A 25,643-nucleotide genomic window follows, 5' to 3' on the forward strand; every position below is an offset into this window, starting at 1 on the left:
AAAAGATAAACTTTAATTAATAATGAGTCATATTGTTGTAAGACTGTTAAAAATATATCAATTCTTATGTATTAAATTTACAAGTTTAAATACTGTTCCAAATACAGCTTAAGTGAAGTGAAGTGAAGTGAAGTGAAAGCCGTTCAGTTGTATCCGACTCTTTGTGATCCCATGGACTATATAGTTGATGGAATTCTCTAAGACAGAATACTGGAGTGGGTAGCCTTTCCCTTCTCCAAGGGAAATCTTCCCAACCCAGAGGTCGCACCCAGATCTCCCACACTGCAGGTGGATTTTTTTTACCAACTAAGCCACCAGGGAAGCCCAAGAATACTGGAGTGGGTAGCCTATCCCTTCTCCAGAGAATCTTCCTGACCCAGGAATGGAACCGGGGTCTCCCACATTGCAGGAGGATTAAGCCCAAATACAGCTTAAAATATGTATAATTCTGGGCTCATCAAGAGACTAGATATGGCCAATGAAAGAATCAATAAGCTTGAAGATGTATCAGTAGAAACTTCCTAAACTGAAATGCAAAAGTAAAAAGATGAAAAAAAAAAGGGGGGGGGGACTAGAATATCTAAGACTATGAGATGATTACAGACTGTATAGCATATATGTAATTGGGATAACAGAGGAAGTAGAAGAGAGAATATAATAAAGGAAATATTAATATCTGAATTAATAATAGCCAAAGGTTTTCCAAAATTAACACCAGACATTATACCACAGAGACCTCCCCCAAATGACATAAGGTGTTGACCTCCCTCTGAGTCAGTTTCTTTGGACCCTTTTCAATTCATTTTCTCCCTCGCAGCCATTGCCACTACTTCCTAGGTTGAGAAAGGAAGTCACAGATAAAGATATCTTCTCAAGTTGGATCTCTCACACTTGGGAGTGCTGGAGAGAATGCTGACGTTTAAGCTGACTCATCAGAGAAACATTTATGAGTGAAAGTAGTAATTATTGGAGCCATGCTCCATTTGCATTGTGCCTTTGTCAATTTTCTGGATTTCTTTCTTTGGTTTTTATTCCTTGACATTTATGACATTGGACCATCCTTTTGTAATGGGTCAATATACAGGATTTCCGCCTTACTACATGCAGGGCACCATCATTGCCTTGAATCCTGCTCTTCCAACTGGGGGTGCCTGACTCTTTGAAATACAAAGACAAAATTGAATGAGCCGTGCAGTTATTGCAGGTGGAAACCATGAACTCTAGCCATAAAGTATCTTTCCTCAACAAGTCTTTGAACTCAACACTAGAAATTCTCCCTAACAAATCTATTCATTTACCCTAGTATATGAAGTGTTTGTGTTGTGAGGAGGGGATCGGTAAAAAATGACTCCTGGTGAAATTTAGAATGGCACTCTGAGGAATATGCTTTGTTGTGCTGATACTTAGAAGCATCTTGGGATAAGGAGCACACTCTGAGTAGTTCTTTACTCTAGGAAGCTGTCCTCACCTTATGCCCAGTTCAGTACATAAACACACGAGTCACATGCTTACTCAGATATATTCTACTTCTGTTTTGACATGACCACTGACAAAGTGTTTCTGGCTTCCAGCATTGGGTCAAATCTAACACAGCCAAACCCATTCTTGCAGCTGTATTTTCCCATAGTTGTAATGCAATAAACTTTGAGAAGACCACATAAAGGAGGTCTGTCACAAAGCTAGAGGTCACTGGTTGATCTGCATGAAGATCCTGTGGGAGATGCTCGGCGTTAAAGGTTAATCCTGCAGAAAATTTGAGAGCCCTGAGGGTTACATTGGAGACGGCTGGCCTAACAGTGCATGTGGTAGGCACTCAGTCTATACTTCATAACTGATTGATCTTCCTTCTGGAACATTACAAAGGACTACGGCAAAAACAACAGGATCATTTCCCTTCATTCACCCTAGTGTGCTTTGCTATTAGGACTAGGGACATGAAAACAAACTGATTTATTATTTTTGGAATGAAAATTTCCCATTTTGGTTTAATTTTGCATAGGTGACAAGCCACATGTACGTGGGTGTTTAGAGTCAGACTTGAAACCTGAAATAGATTTACAGAGTTATTTTGTTCTTACCATCACCTTCTTCTCCAAAACAGACTAATGCAATAAAAAAATTGCAAATAATTGAAGTTCTTTCTAGGTTTTAAAGATAGATGAAGAGTTTAGTATCATCTCTAGAAAGTGCTCTTAAAATTTAACTTTGTCCAACTTTCTTCTTAGGTAATAGATTTCCAGGGCTGTGGAAAGGCCAGCTTTGGGCATGGTAAGCACTTGGGTGGGGGATATTCGGGTTGGTGAAGGGGGCTTTTAGCAACTCTCTTCTGTCCTTCAGCCTTCTAGCCCTTTCATAACCACCTGACACTTTTCTGCTGGGATTACAAAGAGTGACTGCTGTGGTCACCAAGATAAGGGAGTGCAATTCTTTTGGCCAGCCGCATACTGTTAGCCACATTGGAGAATGATGGAAGTGAGAGAAGAGGAGATAAGAAGAGTTGCTTCTTCAAGGCCATGCCATACAAGCTGTTATCTAAGTTACAGGCTGTATCCACATGCTTGCTTGGGAAAATGAAATTTAAACTGCTTGCATTGTACTTAGTTCTGCAAATTTAAGAGAATGGAGATGCATCTCCAAACCAGAAAAGGATTTACAAGAAGGATTTAGAGGAAGGCTCTTCTCCCAGACCAAGGAGGAAAGTTCCTTTTAAGCCCAAGTCCCTCCCTAGTCTCTGCTACGTTCACTGTATCATAGGTGATTTGCAGCACCCTGGTTGAGGTAACATATCAGCAAAGTTCAGAGCTGGACCCGCATATGAACCTTCTGGAGGAAAAACAGGGTGAACTGTTACTGCTACAAAAAGAAAAACATGCTTTCTCATGCACTTCAGAGATGTAGGAAAGAAAAAAAAAATCGCAAAGACAGCAGACTGAATACAAAAAATGCAATTATCTTTTATTCATTCATATTCCATTTGGTAAGAGAAAAATTATATGCTGTTGGGCTTGGTACCCTTTAAAACATTGAAAAATCAATCAATCAAATAAATTAGGTACTTTGGAATTTTACAGCCGATGCCAAGGACATGCCATAGGGATTGCTTATGAATTTCAGAACTATTTTTAATAAGATATATTGCATTAAAAACATTTTGAAATGATTTGAAACAATACAATGTAATAAAAATAAATGTGGAAGAAGAAATAACAACAACTGGGCAGGGCCTTCATTTGGGAAGGGAAAACAACATCCATGCAAAGCTTGGCCCTGTTCAATGTTAAATGTGGTATCAGGCCTTTATTTTGAAAAGAAGTTTCACAAAAGTCTTCCAAAGCTCATGAAGGATTACACTGTACAGTGTGGGGATAGTCTTTGCCACATATTTCTTGGCCTGAGAATTCATTATGCAGAGTCAATGGCTCCTCCCTAGCCAATGCCCACGTATCCTGGCAATTCTCAGGTCAGTCCCTGTACTAAAGCCTACAGGAAATGCTCCATGGACCTAGCTATGAATGTGAAGGCAATATCGTGTGGATTTTTGCTGTCTATCCAGCTATCTAGAGCTGCAGATATTCATTTACAGGCTGACTGTCATTGGTGGACATTGGCATATCCACAAATTTATCAGTTGCTTTGTATACTTTCTGTTGTTGTTTAGTCATTATGTCTAACTCTTTTGCGAACCCATGGACTGTAGCCCACCAACCTCCTCTGTCCATGGGACTTCCCAGGCAAGAATACTAGAGTGGGTTGCCATTTCCTTCTCCAGGGGATCCTCCTGACCCAGGGATCGAACCTATGTGTCCTGCTTGTCAGGCTGATTCTATACCACTGAGCCACCTGGAGAGCCTGTAGTTTCTGTTACCAGAGCTTTAACATCTAAAGATAGATATTAGTTAATACATGTTTGTACTCTTGGGTACAAAGCCCAACTATATAAGGGAAAAGTAGTACATGATGGCAAAATATTCCCTAGGTTTGCCAAGAATAAGCAGATTCTATTCAGTGCAAGTTTAGTGGAACCTGTATTTCAGTCATACTCTAATATTTTAAAAAGAAGTTAATCCACATATATTAAATTGGGGAATTCTCTTCATCCAATATTGGTTTATTCATATGTAATCTCTTAACTGATTCTAGGAACAGAGTTTATTTTACACTAATGTGATATCTACTTAAATGGTCAGGTGTTGGTTATGTCATCTGACAAACAGTATCACGATACTTGAAATATATTTTTGGATTCCTTAAGGACAGAGCACAAGGGCTGTCTATGTTAATGTAAATAGGCACATTTTGGTCATGGGAAATCACCATTATAAAAACAGAGAGGAGGAAGCAGACACTCATTGGGTGCGGGGGTGGAGAAGCCAAATACCATGGTTCAGTTCAGTCACTCAGTCATGTCCAAAATTTGTGACCCCATGGCCTGCAGCACACCAGGCCTCCCTGTCCATCACCAACTCCCAGAGCTTGCTCAAACTCATGTCCATCGAGTCGGTGATGCCATCCAACCATCTCTTCCTCTGTTGTCCCCTTCTCTTCCTGCCTTCAATCTTTCCCAGCATCAGGGGCTTTTCAAATGAGTCAGTTCTTCACATCAGGTGGCCAAAGTATTGGAGTTTCCGCTTCAGCACAGTCCTTCCAATGAATATTCAGGACTGATTTCCTTTAGGATGGACTGTTTGGATCTCCTTGCAGTCCAAGGGACTCCAAAGGGTCTTCTCCAACACCACAGTTCAAAAGCATCAATTCTTCAGCACTCAGCTTCCTTTACAGTACAACTCTCACATCCATACATAACTACTAGAAAAACTATAGCCTGACTAGATGGACCTTTGTTGGCAAAGTAATGTCTCTGCTTTTAAATATGCTGTCTAGGTTGGTCAGAGCTTTTCTTCCAAGGAGAAAGTGTCTTTAATTTCATGGCTGCAGTCACCATCTGCAGCGATTTTGGAGACCCCCAAAATAGTCTCTCACTGTTTCCATTGTTTCCCCATCTATTTGCCATGAAGTGATGGGACTGGATGCCATGATCTTAGTTTCTGAATATTGAGTTTTAAGACAGCTTTTTCACTCTCCTCTTTCACTTTCATCAAGAGGCTCTTTATTTCTTTGTTTTCTGCCATAAGGGTTGTGTCATCTGCATATCTGAGGTTATTGATACTTCTCCCGGCAATCTTAATTTCACCTTGTGCTTCATCCAGCATTTCATATGATGTACTGTGCATAGAAGTTATATAAGCAGGGTGACAATATACAGCCTTGATGTACTCCTTTCCTGATTTGGAACCAGTCAGTTGTTCCATGTCAGGTTCTAACTGTTGCTTCTTGACCTGCATACGGATTTCTCAGGAAGCAGGTCAGGTGGTCTGTATTCCCATCTCTTTCAGAATTTTCCATTTTGCTGTGATCCACAGTCAAAGGCTTTGGCATAGTCAATACAGCAGAATTAGATGTTTTTCTGGAACTCTCTTGTTTTTTGTATGATCCAACAGATGTTGGCAATCTCTGGTTCAACTACCTTTTCTAAATCTAGCTTGAACACCTGGAAGTTCATGGTTCACGTACTGTTAAAGAATGGCTTGGAGAGTTTTGAGCATTACTTTACTAGTGTGTGAGATGAGTGCAATTGTGCAGCAGTTTGAGCATTCTTTGCAATTGCCTTTCTTTGGGATTGGAATGAAAACTGACCTTTTTCAGTCCTGTGGCCACTGCTGAGTTTTCCAAATTTGCTGACATATTGAGTGCAGCACTTTCACAGAATCATCTTTTAGGATTTAAAATAGTTCAACTGGAATTCTATCACGTCCACTAGCTTTGTGCATGGTGATGCTTCCTAAGGCCCACTTGACTTCACATTCCAGGATGTCTGGCTCTTGGTGAATGATCATGCCATCATGCCCATTCCAGTCCATTTTAGTTCACTGATTTCTAAAATGTCAACGTTCATTCACTCTTGCCATCTCCTGTTGACCACTTCCAATTTGCCTTGATTCATGTACCTAACATTACAGATGCCTATGCAATATTGCTCTTTACAGCATCAGACTTTACTTCCATCACCAGTCACATCCACACCTGGGTGTTGTTTCGCTTTGGCTCCATCTCTTCATTGTTTCTGGATTTATTTCTCCACTAATCTCCAGTAGCATACTGGGCCCCTACCGACCTGGGGAGTTCATCTTTCAGTGCTGTATATTTTTGCCTTTTCATACTGTTCATGGGGTTCTCAAGGCAAGAATACTGAAGTGGTTTGCTATTCCCTTCTCCAGTGGACCATGTTTTGTCAGAACTCTCCGCCATGACCCATCCATCTTGGGTGGCCCTACGTGGCATGGCTCATAGTTTCATTGAGTTAGATGAGGCTGTGGTCCATATGATCCATTTGATTAGTTTTCTGTGATTGTAGTTTCATTCTGCCTGCTCTCTGATGGATAAGGATAAGAGGCTTATGGAAGCTTCTTGATGGGAGAGACTGACTGAGGGGGAAACTGGGTCTTGTTCTGATGGATGGGGCCATGTTCAGTAAATCTTTAATCCAGTTTTCGGTTGATGGGCAGGGCTGTGTTCCCTCCCTGTTGTTTGACCTGTGGCCAAACTATGGTGGAGGTCATGAAGATAATGGCAACCTCCTTCAAAAGGTCCCCTGCATGCATTGCCACACTCAGTGCCCCCAACCCTGCAGCGGGCCACCACCAATCCATGCCTCTGCTGGCAATTCCTGGATACTCATAGGCAAGTATGGGTCGGTCTCTTGTGGGGTCACTGCTCCTTTCTCCTGGGTCCTGGTTCACACAAGGTAGACTCGGAAATCTAAGAAGATGAGGGTACCTGTTTTAAGGGCAAGAGTATAGGACTTGTGCAGTAAAAGACAAATATCTTTCATGATGGTTCTCAATATAACAGCAATTTACAGCCCTAAGTCTATGGTAATGTGAGCTGTGTACACTTATCTTTAGGTCAGTGGTTTTCTGGGAATTGAAGCCAGCATGACTTTTTCCAGTGATGGGACAGAATGTTGAAATAAAGAGTACATTCAGGATATGAATATATCTCAGTAGAGACTGAGAACAGAAGAGGATATAAAGCTAGGTAATTAGGAGAATTACCTAAGCTGAGCACCGAAGAATTGATGCTTTTGAACTGTGGTGTTGGAGAAGACTCTTGAGAGTCCCTTGGACTGCAAGGAGATCCAACCAGCCCATCCTAAAGGAGATCAGTCCTGGGTGTGCATTGGAAGGACTGTGTTGAAGGTAAAACTCCAATACTTTGGCCACCTCATGTGAAGAGTTGACTCATTGGAAAAGACCCTGATGCTGGGAGGGATTGGGGGCAGGAGGAGAAGGGGACGACAGAGGATGAGATGGTTGGATGGCATCACCGACTTGATGGACATGAGTTTGGGTGAACTCCGGGAGTTGGTGATGGACAGGGAGGCCTGCCGTGCTGTGATTCATGGGTTCTCAAAGAGTCAGACACAACTGAGTGACTGAACTGAATTAGCAGAAAATACTGTTCCCTAAAGAATCCTTAGTAATAGTGGATGAGATGCCATTTTATATGGGATAGGGTGTAAGTCAATGTTCATTACATTTTAAAAAATTTGAAAGCCTTGAGAAGATTGGAAAATGTGCAAGTTATATTGTTATCTCAAAATCCTTAGTGAAATTTTATTTAGGGGAAATATAAAAATGTATCAAGGCAGGGAGAAATTTATTGTAACTGAAGTAAAACCTCAGTGTCCTGATCGGATTATCTAAGGCCGTAGCCTGGACCAAAACTGAAAAATGGCTCCGTACAAAGAGCACTGTACCAAGAATAGAATGACTCTAGTCTTTCCTTTTACTTTCCTTCTAAACTTTCTCATCTTCTGCCTGCCTCATTCTAAAAGCTTCCAGGCTTTACCACTGAGACTTACATGTCTTTGGCAAGCCTCAAGTTCTTGGCCAACGCTATGTGATTTCTAGAGGACCAAATGATAACAAAATGCTGGCAAGTGCCTTGAAAAGCAAAAGTGTGCAAATAGAAGCTGCTTGATATGGGAGCACTTTGAGGGCAAGTGGTAAATGAGTGTTTCTCCCAGAGGTAAAAGAAAGGCTTGTGTTCTTTATTCAGTGTCTTCCTCCTGTAGTTCCTGATTCTCTTTTCTGCTTTTGTTTTCACACAGAAATTTGTTCATGATTAGCCTCAGATTTGTCCAGGAGCCTCTTCTAGGGAAATACAGTGGGTTTTTGTTTGTTTTTTCATCCCTATTTCAGTACATCAGTAGGAAGGAATGGTGACCGACTGAAAACTTGAGGCACCATCTTGATTTTGATGGTCTTGGTAACTAAGGGGTGACTAGAAAGTGTGACATACAGAGCTTATTTTCAAAGAATGCCAAGGTATTTGATCACTTTAGAAGCAGGACTTCAGACTCCAAAGCCAACTCTTCAAAATCGACTGTCAGAATATCAAAAGAAATGTATCCTGGATAGCATCAGAGTACCAAGATGTTTAACTAGCATTGCTCTCCAAGAGGATGGGAGGACATTATGATGTGCTCACAAAGAGTAAAGGTATTAAACTAAATTTTTAGGCAGTACCTAAAATAACCACTTCTATTTAACCTCATGTATCTTGGACAAATGTACCATAGCTCCTTTAAAGAGCTGTATAACACATAAAGACACTCGTATCTGGTATATTATAGGTTCTCAACAATTTTTGATAACAATAAATAAATCAAAATATTTGGGTACCTTGGGTCAGTAGTTTCTCATTTCCCAGACTTAATTTAAAAGGGTATTATACTTATGAATTAATAAAATGCTTATATGCTTTTACAGTTATCCACTGATCCAACTACTGCACCTGTAGTCAGAGAGGAATCTGTTTCTGGTCTTCAACTAACAAATGGTGAGACTTCAATTTCTTTATCTCTAAATTAAAACACTTAACCAGAACATTCTGTTATTCTATATACCACACAACTGTATATAAATACACACAACCAAACAGATCGTGGTTGAGAGTAAAGGAAAAATTATGGAGTCTGCTGGTAACATAGGCTAGGCATGGGTGCCATGTTTTAAGGTGTGATTCAAGTTCATGACCATCTCTAGTGCAGAAGAAATTTAGAGCTAATTACATTTTTTTTAAGGTTACCAAGTTCTCTTGTTTAAATACTGATAGGGACCTTGTATTCAGCCTTCAAAGATCCCCAATAAACCTTCTATGTTTTGTTACTGGGTCCTCAAGGCAACCCTTTTACCTCCCACTGTTCCTAGATCTCCTAAATTACAGAGAAGTGGGGTGTGGTTTTGTAGAGATAAGGAAATAAAGAGAAGCTGAGCTCCCCTGGGAAAAGCAATGGCTGCTCTGCTGAAGATGGTCTGATTAAGGAAAAAGAAATCAGAGGCGAGAAGGTGTCATGTGGAAGCCTGCTTATGGTATTGGAGAGTATTTAAATCTATGATTCAAACTCTAAGAAATTCTATAACCCTTTCTCACCTTCCTCTCCTCCCTCTTAACCCGATTCTATCTCAAAATACTTGAAAAAATCTCATTTGGCAAACTGGCATGAGACTTTAGGGATGCAGTAAGCAGAATGTACTGTGGACTGAAATCAGCATGGCCATAGCAATAAAGCTGTGGGCTGGGATGGGAATAGTATGTCACAGAGATGTGCTAAATGCCTGTGCGTCAGACCCTGTGTGAGAGATTCTTATATACCTTGCCTCTTTACTCCTTAAAAATCAGTTTCCTAAGTATTAAATATTTTCAAACATACAGATAATCGTATTACATCACTATTATTAACACTATTATCATTCAATTATTATTGAAATTAAAAGACGTTGCTCCTTGGAAGAAAAGCTATAACCAACCTAGACAGCATATTTAAAAGCAGAGACATTACTTTGCCAACAAACGTCCATCTAGTCAAAGCTATGGTTTTTCCAGAAGTCATGTATGGATGTGAGAGTTGGACTATAAAGAAAACTGAGCACTGAAGAATTGATGCTTTTGGACTGTGGTGTTGGAGAAGACTCTTGAGAGTCCCTTGAACTGCAAGGAGATCCAACCAGTCCATCCTAAAGGAAATCAGTCCTGAATATTCATTGGAAGGACTGATGCTGAAGCTCCAATACTTAGGCCACCTGATGTGAAGAACTGACCTGATGCTGGGAAAAGCCCCTGATGCTGGGAAAGATTGAAGGCGGGAGGAGAAGGGGACAACAGAGAATGAGATGGTTGGATGGCATCACCGACTCGATGGACATGAATTAGAGCAAGCTCTGGGCGTTAGTGATGGACAGGGAAGCCTCGCACGTTGCCATCCATGGAGTCGCAAAGAGTCAGACACAACAGAGCGACTGAACTGAACTGATTATTAACACAGGTAAGTATTAATGTTAAATTTGGTTGACAAAGATTTTTAAAATGATAGAAATAAAATCTTACCCATTCAGCTGAACTACAACTGCTTCACCCATCCAACTAAGCTTTCTCCCCTTTCTCACAATTCACCGGAAGAACAGAGGTGCTGTCCACCTCTCCGAAGCACACCATTGATTGGGGGAGTCAGAGCTGGCCAAATGGTGGCCAGCAGAAGAGATGCCATGGTCATGCCAAGGTAACTGTAAGTGAGAGATCTCTGGGGTTGAGGAGTTTTTGAAGAATCCATAAATGTGCCCTGGGAAAGGAAGGACAGTCATGGTGTATCTGCCAGGTTCGGTTGGTACCAATGTCCAGATTATAGTTACATCCAGATAGCAACACCATTTCTGTCCTTCCTCTATTTTCTCCCTGTGTCCAAGAGTGTAACAGGCCTTCTAAATTAAATCTATAACACTGTTTCAGTCATGGTCCCAACAGGAAACAGATGGCACTCTCCAAACAGTACAATTTGAGGAGGGTTTACTTACAACAGGACTGTTTACAAGGATATGGGTAGAGGGGAAACCACAAGAGATAGTACAGTAACCCAGGACTAATCGCAGCTGGGTATTTAACCTCCATCCCACAGAGATGAGGGGAGTGAGCACTTCCTGGGACCCAGGAGGAGAGAGAGTCAAGCAGAGTCTCCCTCTTTGAAAGGAGCAGTAACTGTTGTGGGGCAGAGCCAGGCTACCTCTCCAGCTGAATGCCAGGAGAATAATCTCCTAACATCAGTTTCCTAACTCAGTCTGGTCCCCTGCTGTGGCTCCATCATGAAGCTAGAGGGCATTGGAACCCATTTACATAAATCTATAGGGGTCAGCCATAATTTATATACCAACAGTATTTTAGCAGCATTACAAAGTGTGTGCGTGTGTGTGTATGCGTGTGTTCAGTCAGTGGGTTGCCATTGCCTACTCCAGAGGATCTTTCTGACCCAGGGCTCAAATCTCTCACATTGGCAGGTAGATTCTTTACCGCTGCACCATCTGGGAAGCTCTATTCCAAAGTTTGGCTATATGATATTTCACTGTTTAGTTCTAAATACTTTGTATGTTTGATTACCACTTGTTTGACCCAAGGATTATTTAAAAGTGAATTTCTATATTTTCAAATTTGTAACTTTATGACTATCTTTCATAATTGAATACTAGTTTTCTTGCTTTAAATTGGAAAACATTGCCTTTCTTGTATAATTTTTCATTGCTATTTCTTGAGTCTTTTGTGACTCAATAGATGGTCAATTTAAAAATGTTCTGTGTGTGGTGGGTAAGATCATATAGTCCCTAACTTTTGATTACAGAGTTCAATATAAGTCTATTAGATATAGTTTGTTAATTTTGTTGTTGAAATTTTATATATTCTGACTTTTTTCTTTTATATGCTTTTTCTAAGAATTTAGAGGCTTAATTTGCTTGGTGATTTGGTTTCTGTGAGTTTGGTTAACATTTTTAACTTTTTTTTTTTTTTTTTTTTGGTTTCTTATTGCAATTTTGTCAATCTACATGTTTATATAATACATAATTATGTGCCAAAATAATTTAGTGTGGCTGTGTAAATCTTACAGTTTCCTTCTATTATTACAATAACCCTCTTTGTCCTTAGTGGGTCTTTTTGTCTTTAATAACTTTTCCCTGTAATTCTATTTTATCTGCTATTACCACAGCTAAAAACAAACTTTATTTTTTAACAATATTTTCTCAGATATATTTTTCTTCCTTTAATTTTCCAGCCTTTTGTGTACCTACATTTTAGGTATCTCATAAATAACATATAGCTAAATTTTATTCTATAGTTTGACCACTGAGAGAAAAATAAGAAGTGATTTAAATCTCTTTACTTTTATTGAGATTACATGTATATTTGGAATCTTTTTTCCTGCTACTGTGTTTTCCTTTGCTTTACTTGTGTCCTTTCTTGCCTTAAGTTGATTGACCAAACTTAAATCTTCACTCTTTCTTCCTCTCCCCTTCCCTTCCTTTTTTCTTTATTTCTTTATTTTTAATTAGTTTCTTTATTCTTTATTTTCTCTTATTTCTTTATTTCAATGATTAATACTTCTACTTGGATATTTTACCAATCTGCTTTCCCCATGGTATCATATTTTTATTATGCTTTTTATGCTGTCTTTGGTCTCTTTATCATGTTCAGTGTACATATTGTGTTATCTATTTTAGATATTCTAAGAAGTTCTAGTTTTCCTTTATGTTTTGCTGACTCTTTTTCATGGCTGACCATTTCGTTGAGTGACTGATTTTTTTAATACTTATCTTCCAAGGAGCTTGTTTTTCTGTGGTAGCCTCATTCACCCTGGGTTGTGTCCTCTTAGAAGAGTTTTTTCTCGTACAGTGTCTGGGATATCTTCAATTTAAGGCCAGTTTTTATGCGTTAATTTATCATTTGTGACTCTTGAATTTGTAGTAGAAATTCAGACCCCCTTTCCCACTACAATCTCAAAGTAGATGTTTTTCTAGTCTCGTTTCCCTATAGAGGGACCAACCCTTCAAGAAGCTCATCCTTCTGTAGAGATTTCAATTATAAGTCTTCACCTTTCATGAGTTCAAGGCCACATTTACTTTCTCCAACCCGGGCATTATAATGCTTTTTAGTTAGCTCTTTGGTGTATATATTTTTATCTAATGCTTCTTAGGTGTCCTTGAGTGAGTGAAAGCCCGTTTGTTGTGGTTAGTTCCTCAGTCGTGTCCGACTGTTTGCAACCCCATGGACTATACAGTCCATGGAATTCTCCAGGCCAGAATACTGGAGTGGGTAGCCTATCCCTTCTCCAGGGGATCTTCCTGACCCAGGAATCGAACCAGGGTCTCCTGCATTGCAGGCGGCTTCTTTACCAACTGAGCTATCAGAGAAGCCCCTAGGTGTCCCTAGCATTAGCCAAGTTTGAAACTCTGGCTTTGACTTCCTTATTTAACAGCTTAAGGATTTTCCTTTCCTCTATTTTGAGCTTTTCCTCTATTTTGTTATACTAAAAGCATCATTGTTTTATATCCTATATTTCTAAGTGTTTGAAGGAGAAAGCAGGAGCACATTCCAGCAACTGAGCTTGCTTTCAATGTATCTGTCAACTTTGTGAGGCAGGGATATTTTGAATTCCTTTTAGAAAGTCTCACAGAAAATCTACAACATACAGTGTTTTAAATCCTGGGAATACAGAAGTGACTAAGATGCAGTCCATCGTCTAAGTTCTATGCAAGTAATGATGACAGTTAAAGGTGAGAATTTCGGAAATAAAGGCATGAATAAAATGATACAGAAAGAAAATCTGGCTCTTCATTCTTTTAGAGAGGAGAACTGAATTTCAGAGTGTTGATAAAGACTTGCCCAATTTCAAGCAGGTATTAAATATAGAACCAGGATATATGTTTCACTTTTCTGACACAAAATCTCATGCTTTTTAAAGCAGAAATAGCAGCTGTAGCTTCAATATAAGTGTTACTTTGTGAGCAGTGGAGAAGTTCATTTAGAGTGTTGGCTACATATCAGATTTATGAAGAAAAGACATTTATTGATTAAATAGTCTTCAAGGGTCTTGCATCTCTCACTTCTGCCCTATTGAAGGAAAAAAAAAAATTTTTTTCCCCCCTCTAAGCCTGAGCTTTTACTTGCCACTGCTGACCCTGCATCAAGGACAGAGAATTCAGGGGCTAGTGGAAGGTGGATTGCAGACCAGAAATTGGTGCTCTGAAAGTTCAGATGTCATAGAAAGCAACAGAAAAGAAGCTATACTAGGATGAGCATTTAATCCTAGAGTAGAGGCTTGATAGAGTTTTACATTCAGTAGGAGGGAAGGAGATAATAGCTGGGACTGTTCATATCCTCACTAAACAAGGATTTCACTTTGACAACAGCTAGTGAGCCACAGCCAAGCCCCCTGCTAGTCCCTCCTATTGATGATTAGAGAGACTTCTCAGAAACCTAACCTTAATTTCTTTCCCAGTTGGCAGGCTTTGAATTTTTCAATAAGTTTTATGTTAAATAAAGTTGTTTTTTTCCTCTTAAATGCCAAATTTTTCATGTGATTGTGTGTCTGTTTTTGATCTGGAAAATGCTCTGAAAGGCATTAATTGTTTCATCTGATATTAATTTGAAATGAAAAACAGAAAGAAGGGGGCAGACAGATTTGCTACATCAATGATGATTTATAGCTAATTTGATTTACGGGGTAGAAGGGAATGTCAAGAAAATCTTAAGTATCCACTTCAGCAAATATGTCTGCTGCCTCGTATTAACCCACCACCATTTTCTTTTCACATGGAGTAGAAAGACGTGCACTCATCTTCTGCGAGAACTCCAAAATTACGACTCGCAGCTGAACAACCTTCGACAGGAGAGTGTTGAATTCCACTAAAAAAAGATACCCCACGACCAAGGGCAAAAGAGAAGCCCCAGCAAGATGGTATGAGGGCTGAAATCACGTTTATAATCAAATCCCATACCTGCCAGAGACGGTTGGAGGGCTCTAACAAAACCTTGTGTGCACCCGGATGCGGAGACCCCACAGAGACTGAGCCAGACCTTCCTTTGAGTGTTTGAGTGTCTCCTGTGGAGGCACAGGTCAGCAGTGGCTTGCTTCAGGGGCAGGGGCTCTTGGTGCAGCGACCTGGGTATGACATAAGCCCTTTTGGAGGAGGTTGCCATTAACCCCACCACAGAGCCACAAGAATTTACACAGGACTGGGGAAACAGAATCTTGGAGGGTACAAACAGAAACTTGTGTGTGCCAGGACCCAGGAGAAAGGAGCAGTGACCCCACAAGGGGCTTAGCCAGACTTGCCTAGGAGTGTCCAGGAGTCGCCAGCAGAGGCGTGGGTCGGTGGTGGCCTGCTTCAGGGTCGGGGCACTGAGTGTGTCCATACATGCAGGGGACCTTTTGAAGGAGGTCGCCATTATCTTTGTGACCTCCACCATGGTTTAGTCTCAGATCAAACAACAGGAAGGGAACACAGCCCTGCCCATCTACAGAAAACTGGGTTAAAGATTTACTGAGCATGGCCCCACCCATTAGAAAAAGACCCAGTTTCCCCCACAGTCAGCCTCTCCCATCAGGAAGCTTCCCTCTTATTAACCTTATCCCTCAGAGGGCAGACAGAATGAAAAACAGAATCACAGAAAACCAATCAAACTGATCACATGGACCAAGGCCCTGTCTAACTTAACAAAACTATGAGCCATGCCATGTAGGGCCACCCAAGATGGATGGTTCATGGTGGAGAGTTCTGACAAAACGTGGTCCACTGGAGAAGGGAATGGCAAACCACTTCAGCATTCTTGCCTTGAGAACCCCATGAACAGTATGGAAAGGCAAAAAGATAGGACACTGAAAGATGAACTCCCTAGGTCGTACGTGCCGAATAGGCTAATGAAAAAGAGAGGAGAAATAATTCCAGAAAGAATGAAGAGACGGAACCAAAGCAAAAACAACACCCAGTTGTGGATGTGACTGGTTATAGAAGTAAAGTCTGATGCTGTAAGAACAATATTCATAGGAACCTGGAATGTTAGGTGCATGAAGTGAAGTCGCTCAGTCGTGTCCGACTCTTTGCGACCCCATGGACTATAGCCTATCAGGCTCCTGCATCCCTGGGATTCTCCAGGCAGGAATACTGGAGTGGGTTGCCATTTCCTTCTCCAGGAGATCTTCCCAATCCAGGGATCGAACCTGGGTCTCCCATATTGCAGACAGATGCTTTACCATCTGAGCCACCAGGGAAGTCCACCAGGTCCCCTGGTGGCTCAGACGGTAAAGCGTCTATCAATATGGGAGACCTGGGTCCAATTCCTGGGTCAGGAAGATTCCCTGAGAAGGAAATGGCAACCCACTCCAGTACTCTTGCCTAGAAAATCCTATGGACTGAGGAGCCTGGTGCAGGCTACTGTCCATGGGGTCGCAAAGAGTCAGACACGACTGAGCGATTTCAGTTAGGTGCATGAATCAAAGTAATTGGAAGTGGTCAAACAGGAGATGGCAAGAGTGAACATTGACATTTTAGGAATCAGTGAGACAAAATGGACTGGAATGGGTAAATTTAACTCAGATGACCATTATATCTACTACTGTGGGCAGGAATCCCTTAGAAGAAATGGAGTAGCCATCATAGTCAACAAAAGAGTCCAAAATGCAGTACATGGGTGCAATCTCAAAAATGACAGTGATCTCTATTCGTTTCCAAGACAAACCATTCAATATCACAGTAATCCAAGTCTATGTCCCAGCCAGTAAAGCTGAAGAAGCTGAATGGTTCTGTGAAGACCAACAAGACCTTCTAGAACTAACACTCAAAAAAGATGTCCTTTTCATCATAGGGGACTGGAATGCAAAAATAGGAAGTCAAGAGATACCTGGAGTAACAGGCAAGTTTGGCCTTGGAGTACAGAATGAATAGGGCAAAGGCTAACAGAGTTTTGCCAAGAGAACGCACTGGTCATAGCAAACACCCTTTTCCAACAATAAAAGAGAAGACTCTACACATGAACATCAACAGATGGTCAATACAAAAATCAGATTGATTATATTCTTTGCAGCCAAAGATGGAGAAGCTCTATAAAGTCAGCAAAAACAAGACTGGGAGCTGACTGTGGCTCAGATCATGAACTCCTTACTGTCAAATTCAGACTTAAATTGAAGAAAGTAGGGAAAACCACTAGACCATTCAGGTATGACCTAAATCAAATCCCTTAGGATTATACAATTGAAGTGAAAAATAGATTCAAGGGATTTGATCTGATAGAATTCCTGAAGAACTCTGGATGGAGGTTCATGACATTGTACAGGAGGTAGTGATCAAGACCATCCCCAAGAAAAAGAAGTGCAAAAAGGCAAAATGGTTGTCTGAGGACGCCTTACAAATAGCTGAGAAAAGAAGAGAAGCTAAAGGCAAAGGAGAAAAGAAAAGATATACCCATTTGAATGCAGAGTTTCATAGAATAGCTAGGAGAAATAAGAAAGCCTTCCTCAATGATCAGTGCAAAGAAATAGAGGAAAACAATTGAATGGGAAAGACTAGAGACCTCTTCAAGAAAATCAGAGATACCAAGGGAACATTTCATGCAGAGATGGGCACAATAAAGGACAGAAACAGTATGGACCTAACAGAAGCAGAAGATATTAAGAAGAGGTGGCAAGAATGCAGAACTATACAAAAAACATCTTCATGACCCAAATAACCATGATGGTGTGATCACTCACCTAGAGCCAGACATCCTAGAATGCAAAGTCAAGTGGGCCTTAGGTAGGATTACTACGAACAAAGCTAGTGTAGGTGATGGAATTCCAGTTGAGCTATTTCAAATCCTAAAATACAATGCTGTGTAAGTGCTGCACTCAATATGCTAGCACATTTGGAAAACTCAGCGGTGGACACAGGACTGGAAAGAGTCAGTTTTCATTCCAATCCCAAAGAAGGGCAATGCCAAAGAATATTCAAACTACCACACAATTGCACTCAAGTGGCACACTAGCAAAGTAATGCTCAAAATTCTCCAAGCAAGGCTTCAACAGTACATGAACCATGAACTTCCACATGTTCAAGATAGATGTATAAAAGCCAGAGGAATCAGAGATCAAATTGCCAATGTCCATTGGATCGTACAAAAAGCAAGAGAGTTTCAGAAAAACATCTAATTCTGCTTTATTGAAGCCTTTGACTGTGTGGATCACAACAAACTGTGGAAAATTCTGAAAGAGATGGGAATACCAGGCCACCTTACCTGTCTCCTGAGAAATATGTATGCAGGTCAAGAAGCAACAGTTAGAATCGGACATGGAACAACAGACTGGTTCCAAATTGGGAAAGGAGGGCGTCAAGGCTGTATATTGTCACCCTACTTATTTAACTTATATGCAGAGTACATCATGCAAAATGCCAGGCTGGATGAAGCACAAGCTGGAATCAGGATTGCCAGAAGAAATATCAATAACCTCAGATATGCAGATGACACCACCCTTATGTCAGAAAGCAAAGAAGAACTAAAGAGCCTCTTGATGAAAGTGAAAGAGGAGAGTGAAAAAGTTGGCTTAAAACTCAATGTTCAGAAAACTAAGATCATGGCATCTGGTCCCATCTCTTCATGGCAGATAGATGGCAAAACAATGGAAATGGTGAGAGATTTTATTTTGCAGGGCTCCAAAATCACTGTAGATAGTGACTGCAGCCATGAAATTAAAAGACGCTTCTTCATTGGAAGAAAAGCTATGACAAACCTAGACAGCATATTATAAAGCAGAGACATTACTCTGCCAATAAACGTCCGTCTAGTCAAAGCTGTGTTTTTTTCAGTAGTTATGTATGGATGTGAGAGTTGGAGTATAAAGAAAGTTGAACACTGCAGAACTGATGCTTTTGCACTATGGTGTTGGAGAAGACTCTTGAGAGTCCCTTGGACTGCAAGGAGATCCAACCAGTGCATCCTAAAGGAAATCAGTCCTGAATATTCATTGGAAGAACTGATACTGAAGCTGAAACGCCAATACTTTGGCCATCTGATGTGAAGAACTGACTCATTGGAAAAGACCCTGATGCTGGGAAAAGTTGAAGGCGGGAGGAGGAGGGGACAACAGAGAAGGAGATGGCTGGATGGCATCACCAACTCGATGGACATGAGTTTGAGTAAACTCCGGAAGTTGGTGATGGACATGGAAGTCTGGCATGTTGCAGTCCGTGGAGTCACAAAGAGTCAAACATGACTGAGTACTGAACAGAACTGATTTTCTTTTCAGAAAATACTATACACATGAGAGAAAGCTATCCGTGTAGCCTGTCCAACGTGGCCCAATGGTTCAACCTCAGGTGACTGTCAGATTTCACAGTCTTGTCCCGCTGTGCCTTGTTTCTTATAGAGTCTCAAAAAATTTCAGTTTTCATAACATTTCCAATCCCTTTCTGTTACAATACAATTCCTTAGCTAATAATTTAGGAGTCGACAGCTATGGATGATAGAAATATGGACTGAAGAGGAATTTTTCAGCAGATCAACATGGAACAATAAAAGGAGAAGAAAGGGACATTATTTTTTGTATCATATTTGTGTTCATTTGAAAATACATCTTCAGCCCAGATCACCTTTACTCCAGATACATGTATATTAAGCCAACTGGATACTACATCTGCTATTGTAGACATGCCTCCAACATGTCCAGAATTGAATTTCCAAAGCCAGAAACTTGGGCAACAATCTGACTCCTGTGTTGTCCTTCCCGAGTCCTGCACTGTAATATTATAGTTTTCTATCACTCATCAAGTACCTCCTTATTACCTCCTATACGGTAAGCGCTAGAGTAGGTGTCACACACACAGACACACACACATACACAATTGTTCTTAATATTGAAAGTGATAGTTACACGTGTAACTATTGTTACACGTGTCTTTGCAACCTGTAACTGTTCCATTTTTCAGATGAGGACACTGAAGCTCAGAGAGGTAGGACGCTCATGCTCACATAGGCAACAAGTGACAGTCATAATACATTACTTTCAGTTTCATAAACACATCTCAAGTGGTTCTTTCCTTCTCCACCTCTTTGTCTGACTATCCCTTTCTTACACTTCTGTCAGGACTCAACTTAAAATAAACTTCCTCCAGTATCTCTGGTCTTTCAAGCTTGGTCTGAATTTCTCTCCCGTCTCCATCACCTATATCTCTTCCCCTATGTTTATCCTTATTGTATTCATCTTTGTCTAATTGCCTGCATCCACCATTATATTATATATAAAGGTGAGATTATTTTCCTTGCCATAAAACCCCTAGCCATACCATGTAGCAGGCATTAAATAATTGCTTAGAGAATGGAAGAATGTTGGGAGAATAAGAAGCACAAATTCTGTTCACTTCTGAATTCTAGTCTTGGACTGGCCCTTTCAAATTTTCCTTTCTCCAGAATGATTCCTTGTCTTCAGAGCTCTTCCATCTTAGTTTTCATGTGTTAAACTCGTTGCCAGATTCTGCAGTTTGCTCAATCGCAGAGAGCAAATACAAGTATTCAACTTGTTTATTTAACAAAATAAATACTTAGGTATTGCTGTTTTATCATATAAGCTTGCAGAGGACATGGTTTTCTTGTTTATCCTTCCTTCCTTCTTGGTGCCATTTCATAGGCTTATGGGGTGTCAGTGTTCAGAGGGAACTTAGAAGACTATTTAATGAAATCCCGCAGAGGAAATGCAATCCCAGAAGCACAAGGACATTTACCCATTCTCCTGCTGCTAACAAGCAGTAGCCTCCTTTTGTTTTATTTACTCTGTGTCTCTCCACCATTTTCCTATTTTTGGAGTCAGATTAACCTCCATGTGGGAAGGTGGCACTTCTAATAGTCCAAGGGGTACCAACCTGCCTTTGGACACTTAAAAGGACTTTCCTTCTTTGGGGTTTGCCAAAGGCTGACTTCAGTATTAAAAGATGGTCTCCCATTATCTGGTGTTACAACCTTGGAACAGCCAGCAGACTGAACAGTCACACACTAGGAAGCAAAATGCTGAACAGAAACACAGCCAATTCTGTCAGCCATCCAAGGGTGTGTAGCTCAGCCATGTCAGCTGGCAACAGTGTTTGCAGCAACCAGTCCTGAACTCACTGGAACCATGGCCTCACATCTGGAGTCTAGACTGAGTGGCTCTCACTTGGGCCCATGGCCTCTTCACACCTCCAGACCTCTCTCTAGTGCTCTCACTTTACTTTTTCACTTTGCCAACTTTTTCTTTCCCTCCGGTCTCTTGTGATTTTTTTTTTCTTCTTTCGTTTATCCTTTCATTGTTCTTTTCTCAAATGAATTCTAGCTTAGAGACTTACTTTCCAGATACTCCTGACAAACATCATAGAGAAAAGGTTTTCCCAACAATGAGGAGTCCATCAGGACACGATGTCAAATGTCAAAGTGTACAGTGTCTGAGAAAGGTTCCGGTTCAAGATTTTCCACTCACCAGTTGCATCTTTTTGGAAACTCAGTATTGTTGGGGCTTGACTTTTCTTATCTTTAAAATAAAACAAGCTGGATTGCCTTTGTCATGTTCCAACTATTTTTTAAAGCTACAGAATCCTTTCCTCAAAGAAAATCATACGAGAAACATCAAGATGGAGAAAGTATTGAAAAAAAGCTTTTCTGGTTCTATAGGGGGATGGGGGAAATAACTGTTTCACCTTCAGGAGTTCCTAATGGATGCTGGGAGTAGTAGAGTTCCTAAAATGTGCAGCTGGAAAACCCCCGGCCTGGATGATCTTAAAGGCATCTTCTATTTGGTAGGTAGGTGTGGTGAAAACTATTGTGATCATCACATGTTCTCTCTGCTTCCTTGCATTCCTCAGTGCTTTGCAGTTAAGCATTGTGATGTCAATGGTCTGGCTAACTTGAGCAGAGATGATTCATTACCTCTGAGCTGAGACAAAGGAAACTCACGTGTGATTCTTCATAGTCTCTTTCCTTGCTACTATGACAAAAGAGGCTGCCTCTTGCACAAGGTGCCGCTACATACAATTATAGACCCTCTTTTCATCCTGGGGCCTTGAATATGTTGAGCAGAGAAACTTGTGATGCCATAATGAACAGGTTGTGATTGAAAAATAACCCTTTGGTGTGTGAAGTCATTGGGATTTGGGAATTAATTTCTATGCTGGAATAAAGCTAGCTTATGTTGATTAAGGTAGCAGGCAAGGACAACAGAATTATGAGAACAAGATCAAACTCTCACGTTAGATCTTATTTGACCATCTGCTTGTGTGCAGCCGTCTCTTTCTATGGGGTCATACAGTTAGATAAAACTAGCAGTCTCTGTCTGTACTAGTTTATTTGAATGGAATTCAGCAGAAAGGGGATCTACTGATTAACATAAATGAGAACAACATCATTAGTCTAGAACTCTTCAAATTCAAATAGTTTTAAAACAAAGTACTTTCCCCAGATAGAAGCCCAGACAATTGTACAGAATCCTATACCTTGGAGATAAAAATGCTGGACATATTAGAGCATCTCTGGATGGGCTGGAGCAGAGGCTGACTTCTCATTGTAATGCGTGATGTCTAACATCCTTCTTGGGGCTTTGTCTGTCTCTCCTCTTCCTTCCCTTCCCTGCACGCTACCACCCCGGGGCAATGCTATCTGAGGATTTTTATGATCACATGCAAAGTCCAGCTCCTTCCTGGGGGCAAGGGGACAGGGGCACCACTCTGAGTCACAGGGTTTACACCGAACCCCTGAGTTTCTTAGTAGAATCAAGTCCCAATTACCCAATGGGCTCACTGATATAATAACACATCCTTTACTGGCTGCTTTCCTTTTTCTGTCTCACCCCCTTTTCCCTCAGTTGTTATCTCCTGGTATCACAGCCCAAAAAACCACTTGCACTTAAATCCTTTTCTCAATATTTGAGTGGAATTCAAACTATCCCAACCACTCTGGCTTCCATGCTTTCAGATCTTCTGTCTAGGAGATTTCTAAATGGACTTATAAGTGGCGATTTTAGGCAGATGGGTGGAAATTTTTAAAATGGGTATTACAAGAGGCTTGAGGGCTTTTAATTAATTAAAATTTTAGTTCAATTAATTTGGAAATGTAGTTACATCTTCTATGGTGGAACCGTAGATTTGCCTCCTGATGTATTTTGCAGTTAAGGAGATTGCTAGAACTCATCTCTCACCTGCTAAAAAAAAATCTTAGAAGAAGAGGTGGTGCCATGCTTTTATTTTGAGTCTAGCATTTCCATTGATTCACACATGGAGGGACATTGTCACATGACCAACGCCTTCAAAATGTTCTTCTTTTCCTGGATCTAAGTTGTTCAAGTTTCTTGGGAGAGTGTTGAACTATGGAATGGAAAAGAATAATAGATAGAAAGGAAAGGAATCAATTTACAGAAGGGCTCAATAGCAAATAGTTTAGTGCACTGAAAGCATTGGAGTGCATGAGATGGCGTGTGGTCACAGCGTATATTGTTTGAGTTTGTCATTTCAGGAGTGACACAGTAACAAGTCATGACAAATCATAAGGTGTGGCCACAGAAGGAAATAGCTAAGATGAAGGGGACAAGGGAGAGAAGAGATCAAAGACGTGTAGAGCCTCAGAATGGGGTTGTAATGAACCTGTTAGTAACGAACTTCATGTTTTCAAAATGCAAGGTGCATTTTCAAGTCTCTGCTTTGATTTCTGAGAAGGATTATCATTATCTATTTCTTTTTCCAAGCAATATACTCCCCTTGGCTCCATGGCTCTATAGTCTTAAGAGGTTTCTTTCCTGCTTTTGTACTCTTTCCATATCCTCTTTTTAAAATGCTGGTGTTCCTTAGGTAAGTCTTCCACTATCAGTAATTCTCAGCATTTTCCCCTGATTAGATCCCCTCGATGGTGTTAGCTCTCACCTGTATGCTGACGAGGCCCAAATCAATATCTCCAGCCCAGACTTTTTCTTGAGCTCCTCCAGTAAATCCCTACATGGATACCTCACTGGCACCTCAGACCAACATGTACACGGCAGAATTTTATGCAACTTCATCCCCCTCAAAAAAAAAAAAAAGAAAAGAAAATTTTACAAAGCATTTTTTCTATTGTTTTCTCTGTCTTAATAAATGAGCATACTGGAACCCAAGTTACATGAAATTTATAGGGACTTCCCTATATTCAGATGGTAAAGAATCTGCCTGCAATGCTGGAGACCGTTGTTTGATCCCTGGGTCAGGAAGATCCCCTGGAGAAATAAATGGCAACCCACTCCAGTAGTCTTGCCTGGAGAATCCCATGGACAGAGAAGCCCGGTGGGCTGCAGTCTGTGGGGTCTCAAAGAGTCAGACACGACTAAACAACTAAACACACACACACACACACACACACACATACACACAGGGATGTTTATACATTTTGTCTATTGATGTATCCCCATTAGAACCATGGCTAAAAAAAGAGTAGTTATTAAAAAATATTTGAAGGAATGAATTTTTGACTCCTCTACCCTCTATAAAATCAATTAAAAAGCTGACTCTGATTAGTTGCCAGCAAAATTTCTGTCCTTCTCATCAGAGTACAAGAACTTAGTAAGAATCCAAAAATAGGAAAAAGTTTTATCACACCATTATTAGTGGCACCAAAATTTGGCTTTAATATACATGAGTTTCGAAGAGAAATAATTAAACATACGGCATCCCATGACTAATAATAGTACTTAAAAAGAACTTTGAATATTATGAGGAAAAGAATAATGCATAATGTTATAATTTATTAAAGGAACATGGACTATTTTAAATATAGGGTTTAAGTGTATAAAGAAATGACTAGGAGAAAATGCTGCAATATGTTAACATTGATTATCTTTAGTATAATGGGTAATTTTTATTTTATTCTTTGTGTTCTTGGCTCTTTTCCAAACTGTCTACAAATAAGCATGTTTTACTTTTATATTAAGAAAAACACATAATTAAAATATTTTATGTAGTAGAATCAGGGCTAGTCATTTTCTTCTTACCATTTTCTTGGTCATTTTAAATTTGTTAATAGTTTTCTTTTATTATTCAGTAAATTTCACCAAAATGCTTTCTTTTGATTGCTAAAAATGGACCCAAATATTTATTTTGCCATAGGCTTCTTTATTCCCTGCATCTCATTGTTTTTTAAACACTAATTAATATACAACAGAATATGCTATTCTTTTTATTTTATGTAGCTATTTCCAAAGTAATTGGACCCTAGATATTTCTGTAAAAACTATTGGGCCAGGCAACAGATCAACCTTGATTTTTATGTTAATGAAGGAGTGGATGAAATAACATCAATCTGAAATTTAACTACTATTTATGGGCTTCCCTGGTGGCTCAGATGGTAAAGAATCTGCCTGCAATTCAGGAGACTTGGGTTCAGTCCCTGGGTTGGGAAGATTTCATAGAGAAGGGAATGGCAACCCACTCCAGTATTCTTGCCTGGAGAAATCCACGGACAGAAGAGCCAGAAAGAGTCAGACACGACTGAGTGACTAACACATACATTATGAACTTTGTAGTCCTTTAGCAAGTAAGTCATGGCAACCCACTCCAGTACTCTTGCCTGGAGAATCCCATGGATGGAGGAGCCTGGTAGGCTACAGTCCATGGGGTTGCACAGAGTTGGACACGACTGATGCGACTTAGCAGCAGCAAGTAAATCTTTAAGTTGCAAAACAGAAGCGCCCAGCACAAGCAAAAGATATCTCACTCTTCATAGATATTGAAATGTGATTAAATGTGGTCTTA

At 40.3% G+C, this 25,643-nt stretch overlaps 1 protein-coding gene and 1 long non-coding RNA gene across 16 annotated transcripts in view; one reads left to right on the forward strand and one right to left on the reverse strand.

The window, feature by feature from the left end:
- LOC147347678 (uncharacterized) overlaps positions 1 to 25,643 on the reverse strand; it is a 302,519-nt gene that overhangs the window by 108,358 nt on the left and 168,518 nt on the right. The gene's annotated exons all lie outside the window — the stretch shown is intronic.
- LOC147347679 (uncharacterized) overlaps positions 1 to 25,643 on the forward strand; it is a 115,911-nt gene that overhangs the window by 69,008 nt on the left and 21,260 nt on the right. For 2 of the 11 annotated variants that reach the window (XR_015152467.1, XR_015152472.1), the window contains 2 exons: positions 2,226 to 2,268; positions 8,832 to 21,696. The exons of 2 other annotated variants lie outside the window; for them this stretch is intronic. This is a non-coding gene — a long non-coding RNA (uncharacterized LOC147347679). Of the gene's footprint in view, positions 1 to 2,225; positions 2,269 to 8,831; positions 21,697 to 25,643 lie in introns of those variants that run through there. 7 more of the 11 variants (XR_015152473.1, XR_015152476.1, XR_015152471.1 and 4 more) reach the window with 5 other exon arrangements.

This window comes from Bos grunniens, chromosome 23 (genome assembly GCF_055505025.1).
Source record: "Bos grunniens cultivar Pamir isolate PY7600 chromosome 23, Bosgru_T2T1.0, whole genome shotgun sequence".
Taxonomy (NCBI): domain Eukaryota; kingdom Metazoa; phylum Chordata; class Mammalia; order Artiodactyla; family Bovidae; genus Bos; species Bos grunniens.